The following is a 16,391-nucleotide window of genomic DNA, read 5'->3' as shown; positions in this document are numbered from 1 at the left end:
GGAGTCGATCCTCGGCTTGAACGTCAAGGCAGTGCAGGGAAAACAGGTTCCTCTGGAATGGACTGACACATCTGGGGGACTCATGGAATCGTGGCACGACCCTGGAGTTCCTCTTGCCTTTCCTGTGGAGAGCGCCTCCTCTTGAGATGCGACGGGAACGCCGGGAATTCTTTCCCTACGAAAAAGGGAAAGGATCCCTCATCTCGAGCTAGGAGGCGGAAACGGGGCTCCCCTGGATGTGTGCGGGACCCTCGTGCTTCCTCTCGAGTGGAGACGGGTATGTCGGGTTACTTCTGGACTTGCAGCAAGGGTGTGAAGGACCCTTTGGAAGTTCCAGTGGTTAGATGTGATTACCCTCGAGAATCCTCTTCGGAAATAGGCCTCATCTCGCCTGGAGGGCAAAACCTCCTGGATTTTCTCGAGTTGCGGCAGGTGCTCTCGACTTACGACTGGGACCTCGGGGACCCGCTCTGGTGGCCTTAGGAAAGGCCAGGCCCCATGCGAGTTCCTCGGGGGCCTCTCGGGATTCCCCTCCCGTCGATGCTGGGGCCTAAGACCTTCTGTGGAGTCGGGGCCGGAAGCTGAGGATTCCTCTCCAGTGCTGACATGGATCTTGGGGTACTTCTGGAGTCTCCCTAGGGGAGTCAGTCCTCGACTCGAATGCGCGCATGCACTTGCGCTTTCCTCCAGAGCGGTAGCAGCAGTGTCACGCAGTCCGCCGCGTGGATCAAAGGATCTATGGTTTTCCCTCGAGTCTTTCCCACGAGGCTTTTCCACGAGGCTTTCCCACAGGGCTGTCCCACTTGCACACGTGGTGGGAGTCGATCCTCGGCTTGAACGTCAAGGCAGTGCAGGGAAAACAGGTTCCTCTGGAATGGACTGACACATCTGGGGGACTCTTGGAATGGTGGCACGACCCTCGAGTTCCTCTCGCCTTTCCTGTGGAGAGCGCCTCCTCTTGACATGCGACGGGAAGCCGGGAATTCTTTCCCTACGAAACAGGGAAAGGATCCCTCATCTCGAGCTAGGAGGCGGAAACGGGGCTCCCCTGGATGTGTGCGGGACCCTCGTGCTTCCTCTCCAGTGGACACGTGTATGTCGGGGAACTTCTGGACTTGCAGCGAGGGTGTGAAGGACCCTTTGGAAGTTCCAGTGGTTAGATGTGATTAGCCTCGAGAGGCATCAGCGGAAATGGGCCTCATCTCGCCTGGAGGGCAAAACCTCCTGGATTTTCTCGAGTTGCGGCAGGTGCTCTCGACTTACGACCGGGAGCTCAGGGACCCGCTCTGGTGGCCTCAGGAAAGTCCAGTCCCCATGCGAGTTCCTCGTGGGCCTCTCGGGATTCCTCTCCCGTCGATGCCGGTGCCTAAGACCTTGTGTGGAGTCGGGGCCGGAACCTGAGGATTCCTCTCCAGTGCTGACATGGATCTTGGGGTATTTCTGGAGTCTCCCCAGGGGAGTCAGTCCTCGTCTCGAATGCGGGCATGCACTTGCGCTTTCCTCCAGAGCGGTAGCAGCAGTGTCACGCAGTCCGCCGCGTGGATCAAAGGATCTATGCTTTTCTCTCGAGACTTTCCCATGAGGCTTTCCCACGAGGCTTTCCCACAGGGCTGTCCCTCGTGCACACGTGGTGGGAGTCGATCCTCGGCTTGAACGTCAAGGCAGTGCAGGGAAAACAGGTTCCTCTGGAATGGACTGACACATCTGGGGGACTCTTGGAATGGTGGCACGACCCTGGAGTTCCTCTCGGCTTTCCTGTGGAGAGCGCCTCCTCTTGAGATGCGACGGGAACGCCGGGAATTCTTTCCCTACTAAACAGGGATAGGATCCCTCATCTCGAGTTAGGAGGCGGAAAAGGGGCTTCCCTGGATGTGTGTGGGACCCTCGTGCTTCCTCTCGAGTGGAGACGGGTATGTCGGGGAACTTCTGGACTTGCAGCAAGGGTGTGAAGGACCCTTTGGAAGTTCCAGTGTTTAGATGTGATTAGCCTCGAGAAGCCTCAGCGGAAATGGGCCTCATCTCGCCTGGAGGGCAAAACCTCCTGGATTTTCTCGAGTTGCGGCAGGTGCTCTCGACTTACGACGGGGACCTCGGGGACCCGCTCTGGTGGCCTCAGGAAAGGCCAGTCCCCATGCGAGTTCCTCTGGGGCCTCTCGGGATTCCTCGCCCGTCGATGCCGGGGCCTAAGACCTTGTGTGGAGTCGGGGCCGGAACCTGAGGATTCCTCTCCAGTGATGACATGGATCTTGGGGTACTTCTGAAGTCTCCCCAGGGGAGTCAGTCCTCGTCTCGAATGCGGGCATGCATTTGCGCTTTCCTCCAGAGCAGTAGCAGCAGTGTCACGCAGTCCGCCGCGTGGAGCAAAGGATCTATGGTTTTCCCTCGAGTCTTTCCCACGAGGCTTCCCTCGAGGCTTTCCCACAGGGCTGTCCCACGTGCACACGTGGTGGGAGTCGATCCTCGGCTTGAACGTCAAGGCAGTGCAGGGAAAACAGGTTCCTCTGGAATGGACTGACACATCTGGGGGACTCTTGGAATGGTGGCACGACCCTGGAGTTCCTCTCGCCTTTCCTGTGGAGAGCGCCTTCTCTTGAGATGCGACGGGAACGCCGGGAATTCTTTCCCTAAGAAACAGGGAAAGGATCCCTCATCTCGAGCTAGGAGGCGGAAACGGGGCTCCCCTGGATGTGTGCGGGACCCTCGTGCTTCCTCTCGAGTGGAGACGGGTATGTCGGGGAACTTCTGGACTTGCAGCAAGGGTGTGAAGGACCCTTTGGAAATTCCAGTGGTTAGATGTGATTAGCCTCGAGAAGCCTCAGCGGAAATGGGCCTCATCTCCCCTGGAGGGCAAAACCTCCTGTATTTTCTCGAGTTGCGGCAGGTGCTCTCGACTTTCGACGGGGACCACGGGGACCCGCTCTGGTGGCCTCAGGAAAGGCCAGTCCCCATGCGAGTTCCTCGGGGGCCTCTCGGGATTCCTCTCCCGTCGATGCCGGGGCCTACGACCTTGTGTGGAGTCGGGGCCCGAACGTGAGGATTCCTCTCCAGTGCTGACATGGATCTTGGGGTACTTCTGGAGTCTCCCCAGGGGAGTCAGTTCTCGTCTCGAATGCGGACATGCACTTGCACTTTCCTCCAGAGCGGTAGCAGCAGTGTCACACAGTCCGCCGCGTGGATCAATGGATCTATGGTTTTCCCTCGAGTCTTTCCTATGAGGCTTTCCCACGAGGCTTTCCCACAGGGCTGTCCCACGTGCACACGTGGTGGGAGTCGATCCTCGGCTTGAACGTCAAGGCAGTGCAGGGAAAACAGGTTCCTCTGGAATGGACTGACACATCTGGGGGACTCTTGGAATGGTGGCACGACCCTGGAGTTCCTCTCGCCTTTCCTGTGGAGAGCGCCTCCTCTTGAGATGCAACGGGAACGCCGGGAATTCTTTCCCTACGAAACAGGGATAGGATCCCTCATCTCGAGCTAGGAGGCGGAAAAGGGGCTTCCATGGATGTGTGCGGGACCTTCGTGCTTCTTCTCGAGTGGAGACGTGTATGTCGGGGAACTTCTTGAGTTGCAGCAAGGGTGTGAAGGACCCTTTGGAAGTTCCAGTGGTTAGATGTGATTAGCCTCGAGAAGCCTCAGCGGAAATGGGCCTCATCTCGCCTGGAGGGCAAAAACTCCTGGATTTTCTCGAGTTGCGGCAGGTGCTCTCGACTTACGACGGGGACCTCAGGGACCCGCTCTGGTGGCCTCAGGAAAGGCCAGGCCCCATGCGAGTTCCTCGGGGGCCTCTCGGGATTCCCCTCCCGTCGATGCTGGGGCCTAATACCTTCTGTGGAGATGGGGCCGGAACCTGAGGATTCCTCTCCAGTGCTGACATGGACCTTGGGGTATTTCTGGAGTCTCCCCAGGGGAGTCAGTCCTCGACTCGAATGCGCGCATGCACTTGCGCTTTCCTCCAGAGCGGTAGCAGCAGTGTCACGCAGTCCGCCGCGTGGATCAAAGGATCTATGGTTTTCCCTCGAGTCTTTCCCACGAGGCTTTTCCACGAGGCTTTCCCACAGGGCTGTCCCACTTGCACACGTGGTGGGAGTCGATCCTCGGCTTGAACGTCAAGGCAGTGCAGGGAAAACAGGTTCCTCTGGAATGGACTGACACATCTGGGGGACTCTTGGAATGGTGGCACGACCCTCGAGTTCCTCTCGCCTTTCCTGTGGAGAGCGCCTCCTCTTGACATGCGACGGAAAGCCGGGAATTCTTTCCCTACGAAAGAGGGAAAGGATCCCTCATCTCGAGCTAGGAGGCGGAAACGGGGCTCCCCTGGATGTGTGCGGGACCCTCGTGCTTCCTCTCCAGTGGACACGTGTATGTCGGGGAACTTCTGGACTTGCAGCGAGGGTGTGAAGGACCCTTTGGAAGTTCCAGTGGTTAGATGTGATTAGCCTCGAGAAGCATCAGCGGAAATGGGCCTCATCTCGCCTGGAGGGCAAAACCTCCTGGATTTTCTCGAGTTGCGGCAGGTGCTCTCGACTTACGACGGGGATCTCAGGGACCCGCTCTGGTGGCCTCAGGAAAATCCAGTCCCCATGCGAGTTCCTCGTGGGCCTCTCGGGATTCCTCTCCCGTCGATGCCGGTGCCTAAGACCTTGTGTGGAGTCGGGGCCGGAACCTGAGGATTCCTCTCCAGTGCTGACATGGATCTTGGGGTATTTCTGGAGTCTCCCCAGGGGAGTCATTCCTCGTCTCGAATGCGGGCATGCACTTGCGCTTTCCTCCAGAGCGGTAGCAGCAGTGTCACGCAGTCCGCCGCGTGGATCAAAGGATCTATGCTTTTCTCTCGAGACTTTCCCATGAGGCTTTCCCACGAGGCTTTCCCACAGGGCTGTCCCTCGTGCACACGTGGTGGGAGTCGATCCTCGGCTTGAACGTCAAGGCAGTGCAGGGAAAACAGGTTCCTCTGGAATGGACTGACACATCTGGGGGACTCTTGGAATGGTGGCACGACCCTGGAGTTCCTCTCGGCTTTCCTGTGGAGAGCGCCTCCTCTTGAGATGCGACGGGAACGCCGGGAATTCTTTCCCTACTAAACAGGGATAGGATCCCTCATCTCGAGTTAGGAGGCGGAAAAGGGGCTTCCCTGGATGTGTGTGGGACCCTCGTGCTTCCTCTCGAGTGGAGACAGGTATGTCGGGGAACTTCTGGACTTGCAGCAAGGGTGTGAAGGACCCTTTGGAAGTTCCAGTGGTTAGATGTGATTAGCCTCGAGAAGCCTCAGCGGAAATGGGCCTCATCTCGCCTGGAGGGCAAAACCTCCTGGATTTTCTCGAGTTGCGGCAGGTTCTCTCGACTTACGACGGGGACCTCGGGGACCCGCTCTGGTGGCCTCAGGAAAGGCCAGTCCCCATGCGAGTTCCTCTGGGGCCTCTCGGGATTCCTCGCCCGTCGATGCCAGGGCCTAAGACCTTGTGTGGAGTCGGGGCCGGAACCTGAGGATTCCTCTCCAGTGATGACATGGATCTTGGGGTACTTCTGAAGTCTCCCCAGGGGAGTCAGTCCTCGTCTCGAATGCGGGCATGCATTTGCGCTTTCCTCCAGAGCAGTAGCAGCAGTGTCACGCAGTCCGCCGCGTGGAGCAAAGGATCTATGGTTTTCCCTCGAGTCTTTCCCACGAAGCTTCCCACGAGGCTTTCCCACAGGGCTGTCCCACGTGCCCACGTGGTGGGAGTCGATCCTCGGCTTGAACGTCAAGGCAGTGCAGGGAAAACAGGTTCCTCTGGAATGGACTGACACATCTGGGGGACTCTTGGAATGGTGGCACGACCCTCGAGTTCCTCTCGCCTTTCCTGTGGAGAGCGCCTCATCTTGAGATGCGACGGGAATGCCGGGAATTCTTTCCCTACGAAACAGGGAAAGGATCCCTCATCTCGAGCTAGGAGGCGGAAACGGTGCTTCCCTGGATGTATTCGGGACCCTCGTGCTTCCTCTCGAGTGGAGACGGGTATGTTGGGAATTTCTTGAGTTGCAGCAAGGGTGTGAAGGAACCTTTGGAAATTCCAGTGGTTAGATGTGATTAGCCTCGAGAAGCCTCAGCGGAAATGGGCCTCATCTCGCCTGGAGGGCAAAACCTCCTGGATTTTCTCGAGTTGCGGCAGGTGTTCTCGACTTACAATGTGGACCTCAGGGACCCGCTCTGGTGGCCTCAGGAAAGCCCAGTCCCCATGCGAGTTCTACGGGGGCCTCTCGGGATTCCTCTCCCGTGGATGCCGGGGCCTAAGACCTTGTGTGGAGTCGGGGCCGGAACCTGAGGATTCCTCTCCAGTGCTGACATGGATCTTGGGGTACTTCTGGAGTCTCCCCAGGGGAGTCAGTCCTCGTCTCGAATGCGGGCATGCACTTGCGCTTTCCTCCAGAGCGGTAGCAGCAGTGTCACGCAGTCCGCCACGTCGATCAAAGGATCTATGGTTTTCTCTCGAGACTTTCCCACGAGGCTTTCCCACGAGGCTTTCCCACAGGGCTGTCCCACGTGCACACGGGGTGGGAGTCGATCCTCGGCTTGAAGGTCAAGGCAGTGCAGGGAAAAGAGGTTCCTCTGGAATGGACTGACACATCTGGGGGACTCTTGGAATTGTGGCACGATCCTGGAGTTCCTCTCGCCTTTACTGTGGAGAGCGCCTTCTCTTGAGATGCGACGGGAACGCCGGGAATTCTTTCCCTAAGAAACAGGGAAAGGATCCCTCATCTCGAGCTAGGAGGCGGAAACGGGGCTCCCCTGGATGTGTGCGGGACCCTCGTGCTTCCTCTCGAGTGGAGACGGGTATGTCGTGGAACTTCTCCAGTTGCAGCAAGGTTGTGAAGGACCTTTTGGAAGTTCCAGTGGTTATGTGATTAGCCTCGAGAAGCCTCAGCGGAAATGGGCCTCATCTCCCCTGGAGGGCAAAACCTCCTGTATTTTCTCGAGTTGCGGCAGGTGCTCTCGACTTACGACGGGGACCACGGGGACCCGCTCTGGTGGCCTCAGGAAAGGCCAGTCCCCATGCGAGTTCCTCGGGGGCCTCTCGGGATTCCTCTCCCGTCGATGCCGGGGCCTACGACCTTGTGTGGAGTCGGGGCCCGAACGTGAGGATTCCTCTCCAGTGCTGACATGGATCTTGGGGTACTTCTGGAGTCTCCCCAGGGGAGTCAGTTCTCGTCTCGAATGCGGACATGCACTTGCACTTTCCTCCAGAGCGGTAGCAGCAGTGTCACACAGTCCGCCGCGTGGATCAAAGGATTTATGGTTTTCCCTCCAGTCTTTCCTATGAGGCTTTCCCACGAGGCTTTCCCACAGGGCTGTCCCACGTGCACACGTGGTGGGAGTCGATCCTCGGCTTGAACGTCAAGGCAGTGCAGGGAAAACAGGTTCCTCTGGAATGGACTGACACATCTGGGGGACTCTTGGAATGGTGGCACGACCCTGGAGTTCCTCTCGCCTTTCCTGTGGAGAGCGCCTCCTCTTGAGATGCAACGGGAACGCCGGGAATTCTTTCCCTACGAAACAGGGATAGGATCCCTCATCTCGAGCTAGGAGGCGGAAAAGGGGCTTCCCTGGATGTGTGCGGGACCCTCGTGCTTCCTCTCGAGTGGAGACGTGTATGTCGGGGAACTTCTTGAGTTGCAGCAAAGGTGTGAAGGACCCTTTGGAAGTTCCAGTGGTTAGATGTGATTAGCCTCGAGAAGCCTCAGCGGAAATGGGCCTCATCTCGCCTGGAGGGCAAAACCTCCTGGATTTTCTCGAGTTGCGGCAGGTGCTCTCGACTTACGACGGGGACCTCGGGAACACGCTCTGGTGGCCTCAGGAAAGGCCAGTCCCCATGCGAGTTCCTCGGGGGCCTCTCGGGATTCCCCTCCCGTCGATGCCGGGGCCTAAGACCTTGTGTGGAGTCGGGGCCGGAACCTGAGGATTCCTCTCCAGTGCTGACATGGATCTTGGGGTACTTCTGGAGTCTACCCAGGGGAGTCAGTCCTCGTCTCGAATGCGCGCATGCACTTGCTCTTTCCTGCAGAGCGGTAGCAGCAATGTCACGCAGTCCGCCGCGTGGATCAAAGGATCTATGGTTTTCCCTCGAGTTTTTCCCACGAGGCTTTCCCACGAGGCTTTCCCACAGGGCTGTCCCACGTGCACACGTGGTGGGAGTCGATCCTCGGCTTGAACATCAAGGTAGTGCAGGGAAAACAGGTTCCTCTGGAATGGACTGACACATCTGGGGGACTCTTGGAATGGTGGAACGACCCTGGAGTTCCTCTCGCCTTTCCTGTGGAGAGCGCCTCCTCTTGAGATGCAACGGGAACGCCGGGAATTCTTTCCCTACGAAACAGGGAAAGGATCCCTCATCTCGAGCTAGGAGGCGGAAACGGGGCTCCCCTGGATGTGTGCGGGACCCTCGTGCTTCCTCTCGAGTGGAGACGGGTATGTCGGGGAACTTCTGGACTTGCAGCAAGGGTGTGAAGGACCCTTTGGAATTTCCAGTGGTTAGATGTGATTAGCCTCGAGAAGCCTCAGCGGAATTGGGCCTCATCTCGCCTGGAGGGCAAAACCTCCTGGATTTTCTCGAGTTGCGGCAGGTGCTCTCGACTTACGACGGGGACCTCGGGGACCCGCTCTGGTGGCCTCAGGAAAGGCCAGTCCCCATGCGAGTTCCTCAGGGGCCTCTCGGGATTCCTCTCCCGTCGATGCCGGGGCCTAAGACCTTGTGTGGAGTCGGGGCCGGAACCTGAGGATTCCTCTCCAGTGCTGACATGGATCTTGGGGTAATTCTGGAGTCTCCCCAGGGGAGTCAGTCCTCGTCTCGAATGCGCGCATGCACTTGCGCTTTCCTCCAGAGCGGTAGCAGCAATGTCACGCAGTCCGCCGCGTGGATCAAAGGATCTATGGTTTTCCCTCGAGTCTTTCCCACGAGGCTTTCCCACGAGGCTTTCCCACAGGGCTGTCCCACGTGCACACGTGGTGGGAGTCTATCCTCGGCTTGAACATCAAGGCAGTGCAGGGAAAACAGGTTCCTCTGGAATGGACTGACACATCTGGGGGACTCTTGGAATGGTGGCACGACCCTGGAGTTCCTCTCGCCTTTCCTGTGGAGAGCGCCTCCTCTTGAGATGCGACGTGAACGCCGGGAATTCTTTCCCTACGAAACAGGGAAAGGATCCCTCATCTCGAGCTAGGAGGCGGAAACGGGGCTCCCCTGGATGTGTTCGGGACCCTCGTGCTTCCTCTCGAGTGGAGACGGGTATGTCGGGGAACTTCTGGACTTGCAGCAAGGGTGTGAAGGACCCTTTGGAAGTTCCAGTGGTTAGATGTGATTAGCCTCGAGAAGCCTCAGCGGAAATGGGCCTCATCTCGCCTGGAGGGCAAAACCTCCTGGATTTTCTCGAGTTGCGGTAGGTGCTCTCGACTTACTATGGGGACCTCGGGGACCCGCTCTGGTGGCCTCAGGAAAGGCCAGTCCACATGCGAGTTCCTCGGGGGCCTCTCGGGATTCCTCTCCCGTCGATACCGGGGCCTAACACCTTGTGTGGAGTCGGGGCCGGAACCTGAGGATTCCTCTCCAGTGCTGACATGGATCTTGGGGTAATTCTGGAGTCTCCCCAGGGGAGTCAGTCCTCGTCTCGAATGCGGGCATGCACTTGCGCTTTCCTCCAGAGCGGTAGCAGCAATGTCACGCAGTCCGCCGCGTGGAGCAAAGGATCTATGGTTTTCCCTCGAGTCTTTCCCACGAGGCTTTCCCACAGGGCTGTCCCACGTGCACACGTGGTGGGAGTCGATCCTCGGCTTGAACGTCAAGGCAGTGCAGGGAAAACAGGTTCCTCTGGAATGGACTGACACATCTGGGGGACTCTTGGAATGGTGGCACGACCCTGGAGTTCCTCTCGCCTTTCCTGTGGAGAGCGCCTCCTCTTGAGATGCGACGGGAACGCCGGGAATTCTTTCCCTACGAAACAGGGAAAGGATCCCTCATCTCGAGCTAGGAGGCGGAAACGGGGCTCCCCTGGATGTGTGCGGGAACCTCGTGCTTCCTCTCGAGTGGAGACGGGTATGTCGGGGAACTTCTTGAGTTGCAGCAAGGGTGTGAAGGACCCTTTGGAAGTTCCAGTGGTTAGATGTGATTAGCCTCGAGAAGCCTCAGCGGAAATGGGCCTCATCTCGCCTGGAGGGCAAAACCTCCTGGATTTTCTCGAGTTGCGGCAGGTGCTCTCGACTTACGACGGGGACCTCGGGGACCCGCTCTGGTGGCCTCAGGAAAGGCCAGTCCCCATGCGAGTTCCTCGGGGGCCTCTCGGGATTCCTCTCCCGTCGATGCCGGGGCCTAAGACCTTGTGTGGAGTCGGGGCCGGAAACTGAGGATTCCTCTCCAGTGCTGAAATGGATCTTGGGGTACTTCTGGAGTCTCCCCAGGGGAGTCAGTCCTCGTCTCGAATGCGCGCATGCACTTGCGCTTTCCTCCAGAGCGGTAGCAGCAGTGTCATGCAGTCCGCCGCGTGGAGCAAAGGATCGATGGTTTTCCCCCGAGTCTTTCCCACGAGGCTTTCCCACGAGGCTTTCCCACAGGGCTGTCCCACGTGCACACGTGGTGGGAGTCGATCCTCGGCTTGAACGTCAAGGCAGTGCAGGGAAAACAGGTTCCTCTGGAATGGACTGACACATCTGGGGGACTCTTGGAATGGTGGCACTACCCTGGAGTTCCTCTCGCCTTTCCTGTGGAGAGCGCCTCCTCTTGAGATGCGACGGGAACGCCGGGAATTCTTTCCCTACGAAACAGGAAAAGGATCCCTCATCTCGAGCTAGGAGGCAGAAACGGGGCTCCCCTGGATGTGTGCGGGACCCTCGTGCCTCCTCTCGAGTGGAGACGGGTATGTCGGGGAACTTCTTGAGTTGCAGCAAGGGTGTGAAGGACCCTTTGGAAGTTTCAGTGGTTAGATGTGATTAGCCTAGAGAAGCCTCAGCGGAAATGGGCCTCATCTCGCCTGGAGGGCAAAACCTCCTGGATTTTCACGAGTTGCGGCAGGTCCTCTCGACTTACGACGGGGACCTCAGGGACCCGCTCTGGTGGCCTCAGGAAAGGCCAGTCCCCATGCGAGTTCCTCGGGGGCCTCTCGGGATTCCTCTCCCGTCGATGCCGGGGCCTAAGACCTTGTGTGGAGTCGGGGCCGGAACCTGAGGATTCCTCTCCAGTGCTGACATGGATCTTGGGTTACTTCTGGAGTCTCCCCAGGGGAGTCAGTCCTCGTCTCGAATGCGGACATGCACTTGCGCTTTCCTCCAAAGCGGTAGCAGCAGTGTCACGCAGTCCGCCGCGTGCATCAAAGGATCTATGGTTTTCCCTCGAGTCTTTCCCACGAGGCTTTTCCACGAGGCTTTCCCACAGGGCTGTCCCACGTGCACACGTGGTGGGAGTCGATCCTCGGCTTGAACGTCAAGGCAGTGCAGGGAAAACAGGTTCCTCTGGAATGGACTGACACATCTGGGGGACTCTTGGAATGGTGGCACGACCCTGGAGTTCCTCTCGCCTTTCCTGTGGAGAGCGCCTCCTCTTGAGATGCGACGGGAACGCCGGGAATTCTTTCCCTACGAAACAGGGAAAGGATCCCTCATCTCGAGCTAGGAGGCGGAAACGGGGCTCCCCTGGATGTGTGCGGGACCCTCGTGCTTCCTCTCGAGTGGAGACGGGTATGTCGGGGAACTTCTTGAGTTGCAGCAATGGTGTGAAGGACCCTTTGGAAGTTCCAGTGGTTAGATGTGATTAGCCTCGAGAAGCCTCAGCGGAAATGGGCCTCATCTTGCCTGGAGGGCAAAACCTCCTGGATTTTCTCGAGTTGCGGCAGGTGCTCTCGACTTACGACCGGGACCTCAGGGAACCGCTCTGGTGGCCTCAGGAAAGGCCAGTCCCCATGCGAGTTCCTCGGGGACCTCTCGGGAATCCTCTCCCTGTCGATGCCGGGGCCTAAGACCTTGTGTGGAGTCGGGGCTGGAACCTGAGAATTCCTCTCCAGTGCTGACATGGATCTTGGGGTAATTCTTTAGTCTTCCCAGGGGAGTCAGTCCTCGTCTCGAATGCGGGCATGCACTTGCGCTTTCCTCCAGAGGGGTAGCAGCAGTGTCACGCAGTCCGCCGCGTGGATTAAAGGATCTATGGTTTTCCCTCGAGACTTTCCCACGAGGCTTTCCCACGAGGCTTTCCCACAGGGCTGTCCCACGTGCACACGTGGTGGGAGTCGATCCTCGGCTTGATCGTCAAGGCAGTGCAGGGAAATCAGGTTGCTCTGGATTGGACTGACACATCTGGGGGACTCTTGGAATGGTGGCACGACCCTGGAGTTCCTCTCGCCTTTCCTGTGGAGAGCGCCTCCTCTTGAGATGCGACGGGAACGCCGGGAATTCTTTCCCTAAGAAACAGGGAAAGGATCCCTCATCTCGAGCTAGGAGGCGGAAACGGGGCTCCCCTGGATGTGTGCGGGACCCTCGTGCTTCCTCTCGAGTGGAGACGGGTATGTCGGGGAACTTCTTGAGTTGCAGCAAGGGTGTGACGGACCCTTTGGAAATTCCAGTGGTTAGATGTGATTAGCCTCGAGAAGCATCAGCGGAAAAGGGCCTCATGTCGCCTGGAGGGCAAAACCTCCTGGATTTTCTGGGGTTGCTGCAGGTGCTCTCGACTTACGACGGGGACCTCGGGGACCCGCTCTGGTGGCCTCAGGAAAGGCCAGTCACCATGCGAGTTCCTCGGGGGCCTCTCGGGATTCCTCTCCCGTCGATGCCGGGGCCTAAGACCTTGTGTGGAGTCGGGGCCGGAACCTGCGGATTCCTCTCCAGTGCTGACATGGATCTTGGGGTACTTCTGGAGTCTCCCCAGGGGAGTCAGTCCTCCTCTCGAATACGGGCATGCACTTGCACTTTCCACCAGAGCGGTAGCAGCAGTGTCACGCAGTCCGCCGCGTGGATCAAAGGATCTATGGTTTTCCCTCGAGACTTTCCCACGAGGCTTTCCCACGAGGCTTTCCCACAGGGCAGTCCCACGTGCACACGTGGTGGGAGTCGATCCTCGGCTTGAACGTCAAGGCAGTGCAGGGAAAACAGGTTCCTCTGGAATGGACTGACACATCTGGGGGACTCCTGGAATGGTGGCACGACCCTGGAGTTCCTCTCGCCTTTCCTGTGGAGAGAGCCTCCTCTTGAGATGCAACGGGAACGCCGGGAATTCTTTCCCTACGAAACAGGGAAAGGATCCCTCATCACGAGCTAGGAGGCGGAAACGGGGCTCCCCTGGATGTGTGCGGGACCCTCGTGCTTCCTCTCGAGTGGAGACGGGTATGTCGGGGAACTTCTGGACTTGCAGCAAGGGTGTGAAGGACCCTTTGGAAGTTCCAGTGGTTAGATGTGATTAGCTTCGAGAAGCCTCAGCGGAAATGGGCCCCATCTCCCCGGAGGGCAAAACCTCCTGGATTTTCTCGAGTTGCGGCAGGTGCTCTCGACTTACGACGGGGACCTCGGGGACCCGCTCTGGTGGCCTCAGGAAAGGCCAGTCCCCATGCGAGTTCCTCGGGGGCCTCTCGGGATTCCTCTCCCGTCGATGCCGGGGCCTAAGACCTTGTGTGGAGTCGGGGCCGGAACCTGAGGATTCCTCTCGAGTGCTGACTTGGATCTTGGGGTACTTCTGGAGTCTCCCCAGGGGAGTCAGTCCTCGTCTCGAATGCGGGCATGCACTTGCGCTTTGCTCCAGAGCGGTAGCAGCAGTGTCACGCAGTCCGCCGCGTGGATCAAAGGATCTATGGTTTTCCCTCGAGTCTTTCCCACGAGGCTTTCCCACGAGGCTTTCCCACAGGGCTGTCCCACGTGCACACGTGGTGGGAGTTGATCCTCGGCTTGAACGTCAAGGCAGTGCCGGGAAAACAGGTTCCTCTGGAAAGGACTGACACATCTGGGGTCTCTTGGAATGGTGGCACGACCCTGGAGTTCCTCTCGCCTTTCTTGTGGAGAGCGCCTCCTCTTGAGATGCGACGGGAACGCCGGAAATTCTTTCCGTACGAAACAGGGAAAGGATCCCTCATCTCGAGCTAGGAGGCAGAAACGGGGCTCCCCTGGATGTGTGCGGGAACCCACGTGCTTCCTCTCGAGTGGAGACGGGTATGTCGGGGAACTTCTTGAGTTTCAGCAAGAGTGTGAAGGACCATTTGGAAGTTCCAGTGGTTAGATGTGATTAGCCTCGAGAAGACTCAGCGGAAATGGGCCTCATCTCGCCTGGAGGGCAAAACCTCCTGGATTTTCTCGAGTTGCGGCAGGTGCTCTCGACTTACGACGGGGACCTCAGGGACCCGCTCTGGTGGCCTCAGGAAAGGCCAGTCCCCATGCGAGTTCCTCGGGGGCCTCTCGGGATTCCTCAACCGTCGATGCCGGGGCCTAAGACCTAGTGTGGAGTCGGGGCCGGAAACTGAGGATTCCTCTCCAGTGCTGACTTGGATCTTGGGGTACTTCTAGAGTCTCCCCAGGGGAGTCAGTCCTCGTCTCGAATGCGGGCATGCACTTGCGCTTTCCTCCAGAGCGGTAGCAGCAGTGTCACGCAGTCCGCCGCGTGGATCAAAGGATCTATTGTTTTCCCTCGAGTCTTTCCCACGAGGCTTTCCCACGAGGCTTTCCCACAGGGCTGTCCCACGTGCACACGTGGTGGGAGTCGATCCTCGGCTTGAACGTCAAGGCAGTGCAGGGAAAACAGGTTCGTCTGGAAAGGACTGACACATCTGGGGGACTCTTGGAATGGTGGCACGACCCTGGAGTCCCTCTCGCCTTTCCTGTGAAGAGCGCCTCCTCTTGAGATGCGACGGGAACGCCGGGAATTTTTTCCCTACGAAACAGGGATAGGATCCCTCATCTCGAGCAAGGAGGCGGAAACGGGGCTCCCCTGGATGTGTGCGGGACCCTCGTGATTCCTCTCGAGGGGAGACTGGTATGTCGGGGAACTTCTTGAGTTTCAGCAAGGTTGTGAAGGACCCTTTGGAAGTTCCAGTGGTTAGATGTGATTAGCCTCGAGAAGCCTCAGCGGAAATGGGCCTCATCTCCCCAGGAGGGCAAAACCTCCTGTATTTTCTCGAATTGCGGCAGGTGCTCTCGACTTACGACGGGGACCTCAGGGACCCGCTCTGGTGGCCTCAGGAAAGGCCAGTCCCCATGCGAGTTCCTCGGTGGCCTCTCGGGATTCCTCTCCCGTCGATGCCGGTCCCTAAACCTTGTGTGGAGTCAGGGCCGGAACCTGAGAATTCCTCTCCAGTGCTGACATGGATCTTGGGGGTACTTCTGGAGTCTCCCCAGGAGAGTCAGTCCTCGTCTCGAATGCTGGCATGCACTTGCGCTTTCTTCCAGAGCGGTAGCAGCACTGTCACGCAGTCCGCCGCGTGGATCAAAGGATCTATGGTTTTCCCTCGAGTCTTTCCCACGAGGCTTTCCCACGAGGCTTACCCACAGGGCTGTACCACATGCAAACGTGGTGGGACTCGATCCTCGGCTTGAACGTCAAGGCAGGGCCGGGAAAACAGGTTCCTCTGTAATGGACTGACACATCTGGGTGTCTCTTGGAATGGTGGCACGACCCTTGAGTTCCTCTCGCCTTTCCTGTGCAGAGCGCCTCCTCTTGAGATGCGATGGGAACGCCGGGAATTCTTTCCCTACGAAACAGGGAAAGGATCCCTCATCTCGAGCTAGGAGGCGGAAAAGGGGCTCCGGTGGATGTGTGCGGGACCCCACGTGTTTCCCCTCGAGTGGAGACGGGTATGTCGCGGAACTGCTTGAGTTGCAGCAAGGGTGTGAAGGACCCTTTGGAAGTTCCAGTGGTTAGATGTGATTGGCCTCGAGAAGCCTCAGCGGAAATGGGCCTCATCTCGCCTGGAGGGCAAAACCTCCTGGATTTTCTCGAGTTGCGGCAGGTGCTCTCGACTTACGACGGGGACCTCGGGGACCCGCTCTGATGGCCTCAGGAAAGGCCAGCCCCATGCGAGTTCTACGGGGGCCTCTCGGTATTCCTCTCCCGTCGATGCCGGGGCCTAAGACCTTGTGTGGAGTCGGGGCCGGAACCTGAGGATTCCTCTCCAGTGCTAACATGGATCTTGGGGTACTTCTGGAGTCTCCCCAGGGGAGTCAGTCCTCGTCTCGAATGCGGGCATGCACTTGCGCTTTCCTCCAGAGCGGTAGCAGCAGTGTCACGCAGTCCGCTGCGTGGATCAAAGGATCTATGGTTTTCAGTCGAGTCTATCCCGGGGCTTTCCCACGAGGCTTACCCACAGGGCTGTCCCACGTGCACACGTGGTGGGAGTCGATCCTCGGCTTGAACGTCAAGGCAGTGCAGGGAAAACAGGTTCCTCTGGAATGGACTGACACATCT

Source organism: Ovis canadensis, chromosome 13, assembly GCF_042477335.2.
Source record: "Ovis canadensis isolate MfBH-ARS-UI-01 breed Bighorn chromosome 13, ARS-UI_OviCan_v2, whole genome shotgun sequence".
In the NCBI taxonomy this organism is placed as follows: domain Eukaryota; kingdom Metazoa; phylum Chordata; class Mammalia; order Artiodactyla; family Bovidae; genus Ovis; species Ovis canadensis.
Note: the sequence above shows the minus strand (reverse complement) of the source record.